The sequence below is a fragment of the Euprymna scolopes genome, unplaced genomic scaffold (assembly GCF_053919585.1).
Source record: "Euprymna scolopes isolate OS-2025 unplaced genomic scaffold, ASM5391958v1 sca333, whole genome shotgun sequence".
In the NCBI taxonomy this organism is placed as follows: Eukaryota; Metazoa; Mollusca; class Cephalopoda; order Sepiida; family Sepiolidae; genus Euprymna; species Euprymna scolopes.
Genome location: NW_027633362.1, coordinates 37,501 through 48,819, shown reverse-complemented (window position 1 = coordinate 48,819; position 11,319 = coordinate 37,501). Strand labels below are relative to the sequence as shown.

The 11,319-nt window shown below is 60.5% G+C and overlaps 1 non-coding gene and 2 pseudogenes across 1 annotated transcript; all 3 read right to left on the bottom strand.

The window, feature by feature from the left end:
• On the bottom strand, nt 1-2,688 carry LOC145274308 (large subunit ribosomal RNA; annotated as a pseudogene; the record flags this gene model as incomplete).
• Nucleotides 2,689-3,281: 593 nt separating this feature from the next.
• On the bottom strand, nt 3,282-3,439 carry LOC145274310 (5.8S ribosomal RNA). The gene has a single exon (XR_013866642.1). It is a non-coding gene; the product is annotated as a 5.8S ribosomal RNA (ribosomal RNA).
• Nucleotides 3,440-3,834: 395 nt separating this feature from the next.
• Nucleotides 3,835-6,210, bottom strand: LOC145274312 (small subunit ribosomal RNA; annotated as a pseudogene).
• Nucleotides 6,211-11,319: the final 5,109 nt, after the last annotated feature.

Sequence of the window (11,319 nt, the reverse complement as noted above, 5' to 3'; positions counted from 1 at the left end):
GGTCTTCGAAGGTCTCGTTCGAATATTTGCTACTACCACCGAGATCTGCACCCGCGGTCGGCTCCACCCGGGCTCGCGCCCTAGGCTTCCGTGCTCGCCGCGGCGCCCTCCTACTCGTCGCGGCATCGTTTCGGCGCGAAAGTTCATCGCTCCTCGCCGCGACGGTCCGGCATCGGTCCGTCGCTCCAGCGCCATCCATTTTCGGGGCCGGTCGATTCGGCAGGTGAGTTGTTACACACTCCTTAGCGGATTCCGACTTCCGTGGCCACCGTCCTGCTGTCTATATCGACCGACACCCTTTCGGGGATCTCATGGGCGTCGCGTTAGGCACCTTAGCCGGACGTTTGGTTCATCCCACAGCGCCAGTTCTGCTTACCAAAAGTGGCCCACTTGGCACTCGCATTCGAGGTGACCAACCGCCCAGCGAAGCGTGCTGGCGGCGGCGGCCGGATGGGTCGGCTCCGTCGTTCGGGAGGTCGGCCCGTTCCACCCGTTCCGAGTTCGAGAGTAGGTCGAGGCCGTGAACGGCCCCGGGGCCTCCAATCGTTCGCTTTACCGGATGGAATTGCGACGATCGAGCGCCAGCTATCCTGAGGGAAACTTCGGAGGGAACCAGCTACTACGGCTCGAATGGTCTTTCGCCCCTACACCCGGTTCCGACGATCGATTTGCACGTCAGAGGCGCTTCGGACTTCCACCAGAGTTTCCTCTGGCTTCATCCCGACCGGGCGTGGATCGCCATCTTTCGGGTCCCTGGTCGCTCGCTACGCCAGAGTCGGCCGAGTCGTACTCGGAAAAAGGGGAAACCGACCCGGGGGTGATGCGCCCGCGCGCAGCGCCTAAACTCGACGACAAAATAGGGACTAGTTCAAGCCGCGGGATCTCACCGATGGGCGGAAGGAGGATATGGAAGCTGGCGCCCGGCAATTCCCCTTTTTGGAAGATGCGCCGGTCCCCCTCTCGGGGAGGAGGGAAAAAAACAACCGCACGTCAGCCACGAGCCTTCCCTCTCCTATCTCTCTCGGGAAGAGAGAAAAAAGGAAAAGTTGCGGGCACCGCAGCAGCGACGGCGGAAGGCCGAAAACGCCGCGCCGGCGGGATCGGGCACGGCTCGGAGGCGGGTGAGGCGAGGAGAGAAGACGACGGCACGAGACCGACGACACCCCCCGACGACCCCCGGACGACTTTGCCACGACACCTCTCCCGATCGACGCCCTCCTACACGCTCTCTCGCTTTCGCTTCGCCTTCGGGGTTAGTCAGAGGTGGCCCCTACGACTCGCGAACGGCCAGGACTCCTCGGTCCGTGTTTCAAGACGGGTCGGGTTGGGTTGCCGATGCACGTCGCTGACCCGGGGTGGCGGGCGGCTCGAGTAAAAAAGCGTCGCCGAGCGACCTCTCCGGAAACGGAAACGGGCGCGGGCGGGGTTGCCCCCGACAAGAACCCGAAACGTCGGCGAGGTGCGTGACGGCGAGGCCGCGCCAGTCCTATCCCGCCTCTCATCGCGCACGCGCCCGAGACGGTGGGGCGCCTAAGGAGCGACACACAGAGTGCGTCGCCCGCACGCGACTTCCGGCGGGATCAAAACGGGACGGCTCGCCACGTGTAACGGATCGTGTCAGATTCCTCCGTTCCCGGCAGAAAGGGGCAGTTACGTTCGCGGGCCCGACGGCCGGTGGCCCCCGACTTCACAAGGTGGGAAGACGGGGGTTTTCAGGGTGATGAAACGCCTGCCGCCTACGGAAAAAAACCCGCGTGTTCGACCTGCACGCCGGAACGGGTCGCGACGACGGACCGGAGGGGAAGTGCGTCCGGTGCCGGCCGCGCGGAGGTCGCGCCGAAGCGCCCGCGCCATGATTACGCCGAGCGATGATGAAGGGGACGGGTGCAGCGGAGTCGCGCGCGGAGGGAGCAGGAGGAAAGAAGAAGCGGCGGCGACGGATGCGGCGGGTTAGGGCCCGGCGGCAGCAGCGATCGAGAGGACGAGTCCCCTCCGTCGCAGCCAACCGACGCAGCCACCTACCGACGCCGCGGTCGTCACCACGTTTCCCTTCCCGCTATCCACGCGGCCCGTCTCCTTCGTCGGCGACGCGGGCACAAAAGCTGGAACCGCGGGGAACGAGTCCCCCGCGGACACGACGAACGACGACCTGTGCCGCGACGGCCTCTCTTTCAAGAACACACATCGAGTTTGGGCTCGAGCCTAGGCAGCACCGGACTGAGTCCCCCCGCGATCGCGGTGAGCGGTCCCACCCGTTTACCCCTGGGCGGTTTCACGTTCTCTTGAACTCTCTCTCCAAAGTTCTTTTCAACTTTCCCTCACGGTACTTGTCGACTATCGGACTCGTCCCGGTATTTAGCCTTGGATGGAGCTTACCACCCGATTTGGGCTGCGTTCCCAAGCAACCCGACTCTCGGATCGAAGGCCGTCGCTCGCCGTCCGCACCGAATGGGCCTGGCACCCGCCGCGGGCGGCCCCGATCGAGGGAACTCCGAACTATGCGAGACGAAAACGAACGGCTGCCTTCGACCCATGCGCCACACGTCCCGAAGCCTTTTACTTGCGACGGGATTCGGCGTTGGGCTTCTCCCGGTTCACTCGCCGTTACTAAGGGAATCCCGGTGGTTTCTTTTCCTCCGCTTAGCGATATGCTTAAGTCAGCGGGTCGTCTCGTCCGAGCCGAGGGCGGCGGTTTTTAGTAGAGTGTGGTGTTTGGAGGAGAGGAATCTCGATCGGTACCCTCCGTGTGACGACGGCTGGCCGATATAGCGCCCGTCCGACCGAAAATGAAGAAGCCAACAATTAAAAAAAAGCCTGGGTCCTCCCCATCCGACGTTGCCTACGACGCGGCCACCTTTTTACGGTGCGACGGCCGTGCTCGTCGCGCTGCTCGAGGCGTCGCTGAGAGACACCTTCATGAGGCAGAGAGCGAGACGAGCAGGCGGCGCTTACGTCGGCAGTCGGTTAGGTCGGTGCTTTTTTTTTGTTTTGTTCTCCCTTCGGCTGCTTTCGGACAGACTCCTCCTGCTCCTCCTCCACAGTGTTTCTTCACGCGGTCGAAAAGGGAAAAGACTCCGCGGTCTGCCAGCGGGAGACGAAGGAGGAGGCCGGAGAGGGTTTTAAAAAAAAAAAAGACATTGAAAGGAGTCAATTCTTTTTTATTTTTCTTCCCCCTCGTCACTCGCTCCTGCGACGTCCCGGTTACCACCGTGCCGAGGACCGGGCGGGCACGGGGACGGCAAGATGTCGTTTCGTTAACGGAGAAAAGACATGTAACGTTCCGCCTCTCGACCGGACGTGCCCCGAGACAAGGGATCTCGGGGCCGCAATGTGCGTTCGAGGTGTCGATGTTCACTGAGTCCTGCAATTCGCATCAGTTCTCGCGGCTGGCCGGCGCTCTTCATCGACGGACGAGCCGAGTGATCCCCCGTCCAGGGTTCAGCACTTGGGTTTTTTTTATATTAGTTTTGTTTATATAGATTTAGTAGTGTGCGAGGAGGGTCTGTGCGAGGAGGCGTGACGGCATTGCAATGTCGCGAGTAGTTTGTTTTTAGCTAGCGGCGGTGGCACAGCGGCTGCAAAAAAACAAAAAACGATAAAGCGGCGACAAGGCAAAGAAGAAGCGGCCATCACTTGCGGTGGGCGAAAAAACAAACAGGTGGTAAGACGCGGAAGCAAGCAAGAAGAGCTGGGGCTTTAAAACCTCCGCGTCACCACAAATCTATCTCTCGCTCCGCCTTTTATAGGTTTGTTTGCGCGCATTCGAGGCGTTGACGCCGACAGACAGAGGAGGTAGGCCGGAAAACAACAAACCAGTCTCGAACGGGAAAACGGTAATGATCCTTCCGCAGGTTCACCTACGGAAACCTTGTTACGACTTTTACTTCCTCTAAACGATCGGGTTCGGTCGTCTTCTCCAGGCATCGAACGCCGAGGCGTAGATGCACGAGTGTCGTGACGGACACGTCGCGCACTGCCCGGCGGCGTCGTCGGCCAGATCCGAGGACCTCACCGGACCGTTCGATCGGTAGTAGCGACGGGCGGTGTGTACAAAGGGCAGGGACGTGATCGACGCGGGCTGTTGACCCGCGCCTACCGGGAATTCCTCGTTCACGGGGTTGGTTACAGGCCCCGATCCCTATCACGGGAGGTGGTTCAGAGGTTTCCCAACCCTCTCGGGCCGGGGCGAAGTCCCCGCTGATACCTCCAGTGTAGCGCGCGTGCGGCCCCGGACATCTAAGGGCATCACAGACCTGTTATCGCTCCGCCTCGTGTGGCTTTCTGCCACCCGTCCCTCTAAGAAGTGCGTGAGAAAACCGACCCGGACCCGAGCGCCACGGAGGACGCCGAGCCCGGCCGTAAAAATCACTGACATCGGCGCACTAGTTAGCAGGCCGGAGTCTCGTTCGTTATCGGAATCAACCAGACGGATCGCTCCACCAACTAAGAACGGCCCATGCACCACCACCCACCGAATCGAGAAAGAGCTATCGATCTGTCAATCCTACCGGTGTCCGGACCGGGTGAGTTTTCCCGTGTTGAGTCAAATTAAGCCGCAGGCTCCACTCCTGGTGGTGCCCTTCCGTCAATTCCTTTAAGTTTCAGCTTTGCAACCATACTCCCCCCGGAACCGAACTCTGGTTTCCCGCAGGCTACCCGCCGGGTCATGGAAGCGAACGCCGGCGGATCGCCGGTCGGCATCGTTTACGGTCGGAACTACGACGGTATCTGATCGTCTTCGAACCTCCGACTTTCGCTCTTGATCGAGGAAAACGTGCTTGCCACACGCCATCGCTGCAGTTCGTCTTGCGACGATCCAAGAATTTCACCTCTAACGTCGCAATACGAGTGGCCCCGACCGCTCCCTTCGATCATTGCCTCGCCGTAGACGGAGACCGACAGACGTAGACGAGGCCCTCTTCCATCATTCCATGCTTATCGTATGCAAGCTTGAACAGCCCGCTCTGAGCACTCTAATTTTTTCAAAGTGAACGTACCGGCCGCCGCGGACACTCGGTTAAGAGCACCCTTGGAGGAGAAACCGCCGACCGCAACACGCGCGCAGACAAGACACGAAGCAGGGACTCGGAGCGGACCGGGGGGTTCAAAAAAAAGAGGAACGCGCGGGAAAGGGAGAGGGAGAGAAGCGCGGGGGTCAGAGTGCGGGGATGCGAATGAACGCACCCAAACACACACACGTAGCACCCCCCCGTTAGACTACTCCCGGAACCGAACCGACGACCACTTGTTTTTTTTTCCCGGATCCCGATCACGACCTCCTCGTCCACCTCGCCGGCAGGACCGCGTGGCGGGTATGCTAGCGGTTGACACCGGCGGAAAGGGCCGGGAATGCGAACGGACGACCAAAGTCAAAGACGGACGATGGCGCCGCCGCCCCGGGGCCGCTTGCGCGACCACGAACCCGAGTTCGGACTACGAGCTTTTTAACCGCAACAACTTTAATATACGCTACCGGAGCTGGAATTACCGCGGCTGCTGGCACCAGACTTGCCCTCCGGTTGGTCCTCGTTAACGGATTTGAAGTGTACTCATTCCGATCGCGGGGCCTCGACAGAGTCCCGCGTCGTTATTTTTCGTCACTACCTCCCCGTGCCGGGAGTGGGTAATTTGCGCGCCTGCTGCCTTCCTTGGATGTGGTAGCCGTTTCGCATGCTCCCTCTCCGGAATCGAACCCGATTCCCCGTTACCCGTAGTAACCACGGTAGGCACTTAACCGACCCGTCGGACAGTTGATAGGGCGGACCCTCGAGAGACCCGTCGCCGGGCGTGAAAGCTCGTGCGATCGACCAGTGAGTTATCCAGAGTCACCAAAGCGGGAGGCGCGCCGCCCTATGAGCCCCGCCACCGAACGGACCCGCGAGCGGGAACGCCGACGACGGGAGGACGGAATGACGCGCATCGGTCTCAGTCTAATATGTAGCGCCGCGACCCGGAACGGCCGACGCGGGTGCCAGCGGCGCGAGGCGTGGCGACGACGGCGCGCCGACCGATCGCGGCCTGTGTCACATGTATTAGCTCTAGAATTGCCACAGTTATCCATCGCCTCCGAGGAGGAATACGGTCCCGAGGATTAGGTCCGGTTCCTGAGCCATTCGCGGTTTCGCCCGTTCTAATGCGTGGCGTGAACTTACACTTGCATGGCTTAAGCTTTGAGACAAGCATATGACTACTGGCAGGATCAACCAGGTATCGTTGGAATTTGGGACTTTGTTTCGACAGAACGACAGACCGACCGACCGACCGACCGACAATAAGACAGACAACTACAACGACGGGCACGTGTTTATTTATTTTTCGAGGGGGTTCGCCGTCAGTAGAAGCGCGCTGCCCGCGCTGATGGCCTCTTTTTTGTTTCTCCCTGACTTGGACCGAGACCGAGACTCAAAGAACGAAAGCGACCAACGTCGACAACAACAACGACAACGGCACCCTTGACAGCGATACATACGACAAACGACAAGCAGCACGACGGCAGTGCACACGGACATCGAGGGTCAAGGTGCAGACTGAACTCGCCGAGGTCGTCGTCATCGTGGTCGCCATCGATTCCGTCTCGTCGTCGTCGTCGTCAACGTCCACGTCACAGCCGGCCGAGAAGAGAGAACAGACGACAGCGTCGACAACAACAACATCGACAACGGCACCCTTGACAGCGATACATACGACAAACGACAAACAGCACGACGGCAGTGCACACGGACATCGGAGGTCAAGGTGCAGACTGGAATCGTCGAGGTCGTCGTCATCGTGGTCGCCATCGATGCCGTCTCGTCGTCGTCGTCGTCGTCTTCGTCGTCGTCGTCGTCGTCATCAACGTACCAACCGACCGAGACGAGAGAGCAAGCAACAACGTCGACAACAACAACGACAACGGCACCCTTGACAGCGATACATACGACAAACGACAAACAGCACGACGGCAGTGCACACGGACATCGGAGGTCAAGGTGCAGACTGAACTCGTCGAGGTCGTCGTCATCGTGGTCGCCATCGATGCCGTCTCGTCGTCGTCGTCGTCTCCGTCGTCGTCGTCGTCGTCGCCAACGTCAACGTCAACATCACAGCCGTCATCGGGGAGGAGCTGGACCAGGGCAGCGGCGGCCGTAAATTTTCCCGTCACCTTCGTCGTCGCCTTCGTCGACCGACCGACCGACCGGCGTCGTGTTCGTGCTCGGAAAACCGAGGAGAGACAACGTGCACATGGCGCGTTCTCGCAAGCGGCTCCTCGGTCCGATTTTTTTGGGCGGCTTTTTCGAGCTTTTTTTTTTTCTCACCCTTTCGTCCGTGCGACGGCGAACGTTAGGGGAAAAAAAAAAAAAAAAAAACGACAACAACGCGGCGGACCGGGCGAACAACATCGTCGACACACACGACATTGACGACCGGTCCCCCTTTTCACAATCGCATCGAGATAAAAACGAAACGAGTCCGATTCGAGCACCGAGTCGCGAGCGGGAGGACTGTCGGTGCAAGTATCGATCACTGACGTGAGCGCTTCGCCGGACAGAGGATGGCTCATCCGGCAGCCGTGCAAATCGACGGTATGGGAAGAACGAACAAGAAGAGCAACGACTTGATCGGCGGCTTGGGAACTGCGGACGGTGAAAACGGGTTAATCGACTGCGACCACGACTGCTCGATCGATCTTCTTTGGCGCTAACAAAGGTGGAGGTGGCGCAAGAAGGGACTAGCGCTATCACCGTCCACGTATCAGAAGATGCGGCGGCAGACGTCGACGCTTATGCGTTGTCGGACGAGAAGTCGCTGCAGCACGTGTACCGCGAGCGGGACGTCCAAGGTTTTGCCAGACGGAAAGAAATCGGGTGTCAGCGAACGTTCACACGGCTGTGAGATCGGACGCTGACAGGAGTAGGAGGCGGCAGGCAGGCGGCGGTTACGGCGGCGGCGCCTGCTGCTGCTCATCCTCCTGTTTGCTGCGGCGACTTCCAGGACGGGAGAGCATCGAACAACGTACGTATGGTTACAAGGGGATCAGGATCTACATAGTGCATCCCCGCGGCTATTTTTGTTTGTTTGTTCGCTCGTTCGTTAATTCGTTCGTTCGTTCGTTCGTTCGTTACAATGTACGTTTTTCCGTTCGACGGCGGCAGAGAGCGGCGGCGTTTCTCCCTAATCCGGAGGATTTATCGGTCGCACAGCGATGGGTCGTTCGGCCGATCATCGAAAAGATTCGCAGGTAGTGGTTGAATGGCAGAACGGCAGCAACAACAGCGGCGGCTGAGAGCGGCGAACGCTGAGGCGGAAGCAGAAGCTGCAGCAAACGTATCGGCTAAACATGGTGGACATAGATATGGCTGACGACGCGGGTACCACGACGACTATGGAACCAGGAAAAGGAGCCGTTAGTTGTTCCAACATATCGTTCGACACGTCGAGCAGCCCTAGGTCCACGGAGAAGCACACACACGTACCACGTATTATAACCTAACGACGATGAGCGGGCGCACGGTTGGCAGGAACGAAGGCGGCGGATCAAAACAAGTTGGAGCGCGGCGACAGCGATAACGGTGACAGCCCTAGGCGGCGGAGATGCCACTTTCTGACGCCTTTGCGAACAAGCCCGTAGAGACGTTCCGGACCACCACGAGGCAAAGAGTCGCTGCTCCGACGAACCGACACACCAAAGTGTGCTTCCTACCGAACATGTTTTATAAAACTTTCAAACTGGAAAACCCCAGAAATGGTGTTGGTATTCGTCCAGACCCACCTCCGACACCTGAAAATGGTGGTCAAAAAAAACGTCGATTATACGAAGCGACATTTCTGGTCGGCGATTTTCCAGTTTTACGCCTACTGCCACATGGGGATGTCGGTAGGCGTCGCAAAGTGCCTTCTCGACGCCTAGGCACACCAGGACTTTGTCATTTTTTTCCCCTCGACATTCCTGGTCCGGTCTATTCCGATTTTACACCTACCGCCATGTGGGGGTGGCAGTAGGCGTCGAAAAGTGCCTTCTCGACCGCTAGCGACACCACTACTTTATCGAGCTCTGGAGGCCCGCACACCGACCCGGGGGCCGCGGAGTCGACCCCGGGGGCCTCCTGGCGTCGCCGCCGCTCACTTGGACGCCTTCCGCAACCTGTGGTCCCGCTCGGGGGCCGCCGGGAGCCTCGCCGACCTGACCGGTGTCGGTAGGCGTCTGGAAGCGCCCGGCCGACCTGGACGAGGTCCCCCTGGCCCCCGGGGGACACCCCTTAGTTGGATGGGGGTGCTGTCCCGGGCACACATGCAACCCGCGGCCGCCTACCGACAGCCCCCTTCGCTCGATCGCTACTCCTTTCCAACATATGTCGGAGAAGCCGGGCGGTTGTGAAACCCCAGAAATGGTGTTGGTATTCGTCCAGACCCACCTCCGACACCTGAAAATGGTGGTCAAAAAAAACGTCGATTATACGAAGCGACATTTCTGGTCGGCGATTTTCCAGTTTTGCGCCTACCGCCATGTGGGGGTGGCAGTAGGCGTCGAAAAGTGCCTTCTCGACCGCTAGCGACACCACTACTTTATCGAGCTCTGGAGGCCCGCACACCGACCCGGGGGCCGCGGAGTCGACCCCGGGGGCCTCCTGGCGTCGCCGCCGCTCACTTGGACGCCTTCCGCAACCTGTGGTCCCGCTCGGGGCCGCCGGGAGCCTCGCCGACCTGACCGGTGTCGGTAGGCGTCTGGAAGCGCCGGCCGACCTGGACGAGGTCCCCCTGGCCCCCGGGGGACACCCCTTAGTTGGATGGGGGTGCTGTCCCGGGCACACTATGCAACCCGCGGCCGCCTACCGACAGCCCCCTTCGCTCGATCGCTACTCCTTTCCAACATATGTCGGAGAAGCCGGGCGGTTGTGAAACCCCAGAAATGGTGTTGGTATTCGTCCAGACCCACCTCCGACACCTGAAAATGGTGGTCAAAAAAAACGTCGATTATACGAAGCGACATTTCTGGTCGGCGATTTTCCAGTTTTGCGCCTACCGCCATGTGGGGGTGGCAGTAGGCGTCGAAAAGTGCCTTCTCGACCGCTAGCGACACCACTACTTTATCGAGCTCTGGAGGCCCGCACACCGACCCGGGGGCCGCGGAGTCGACCCCGGGGGCCTCCTGGCGTCGCCGCCGCTCACTTGGACGCCTTCCGCAACCTGTGGTCCCGCTCGGGGCCGCCGGGAGCCTCGCCGACCTGACCGGTGTCGGTAGGCGTCTGGAAGCGCCGGCCGACCTGGACGAGGTCCCCCTGGCCCCCGGGGGACACCCCTTAGTTGGATGGGGGTGCTGTCCCGGGCACACATGCAACCCGCGGCCGCCTACCGACAGCCCCCTTCGCTCGATCGCTACTCCTTTCCAACATATGTCGGAGAAGCCGGGCGGTTGTGAAAACCCCAGAAATGGTGTTGGTATTCGTCCAGACCCACCTCCGACACCTGAAAATGGTGGTCAAAAAAACGTCGATTATACGAAGCGACATTTCTGGTCGGCGATTTTCCAGTTTTGCGCCTACCGCCATGTGGGGGTGGCAGTAGGCGTCGAAAAGTGCCTTCTCGACCGCTAGCGACACCACTACTTTATCGAGCTCTGGAGGCCCGCACACCGACCCGGGGCCGCGGAGTCGACCCCGGGGGCCCTCCTGGCGTCGCCGCCGCTCACTTGGACGCCTTCCGCAACCTGTGGTCCCGCTCGGGCCGCCGGGAGCCTCGCCGACCTGACCGGTGTCGGTAGGCGTCTGGAAGCGCCCGGCCGACCTGGACGAGGTCCCCTGGCCCCCGGGGGACACCCCTTAGTTGGATGGGGGTGCTGTCCCGGGCACACATGCAACCCGCGGCCGCCTACCGACAGCCCCCCTTCGCTCGATCGCTACTCCTTTCCAACATATGTCGGAGAAGCCGGGCGGTTGTGAAACCCCAGAAATGGTGTTGGTATTCGTCCAGACCCACCTCCGACACCTGAAAATGGTGGTCAAAAAAAACGTCGAATTATACGAAGCGACATTTCTGGTCGGCGATTTTCCAGTTTTGCGCCTACCGCCATGTGGGGGTGGCAGTAGGCGTCGAAAAGTGCCTTCTCGACCGCTAGCGACACCACTACTTTATCGAGCTCTGGAGGCCCGCACACCGACCCGGGGGCCGCGGAGTCGACCCCGGGGGCCTCCTGGCGTCGCCGCCGCTCACTTGGACGCCTTCCGCAACCTGTGGTCCCGCTCGGGGCCGCCGGGAGCCTCGCCGACCTGACCGGTGTCGGTAGGCGTCTGGAAGCGCCCGGCCGACCTGGACGAGGTCCCCCTGGCCCCCGGGGACACCCCT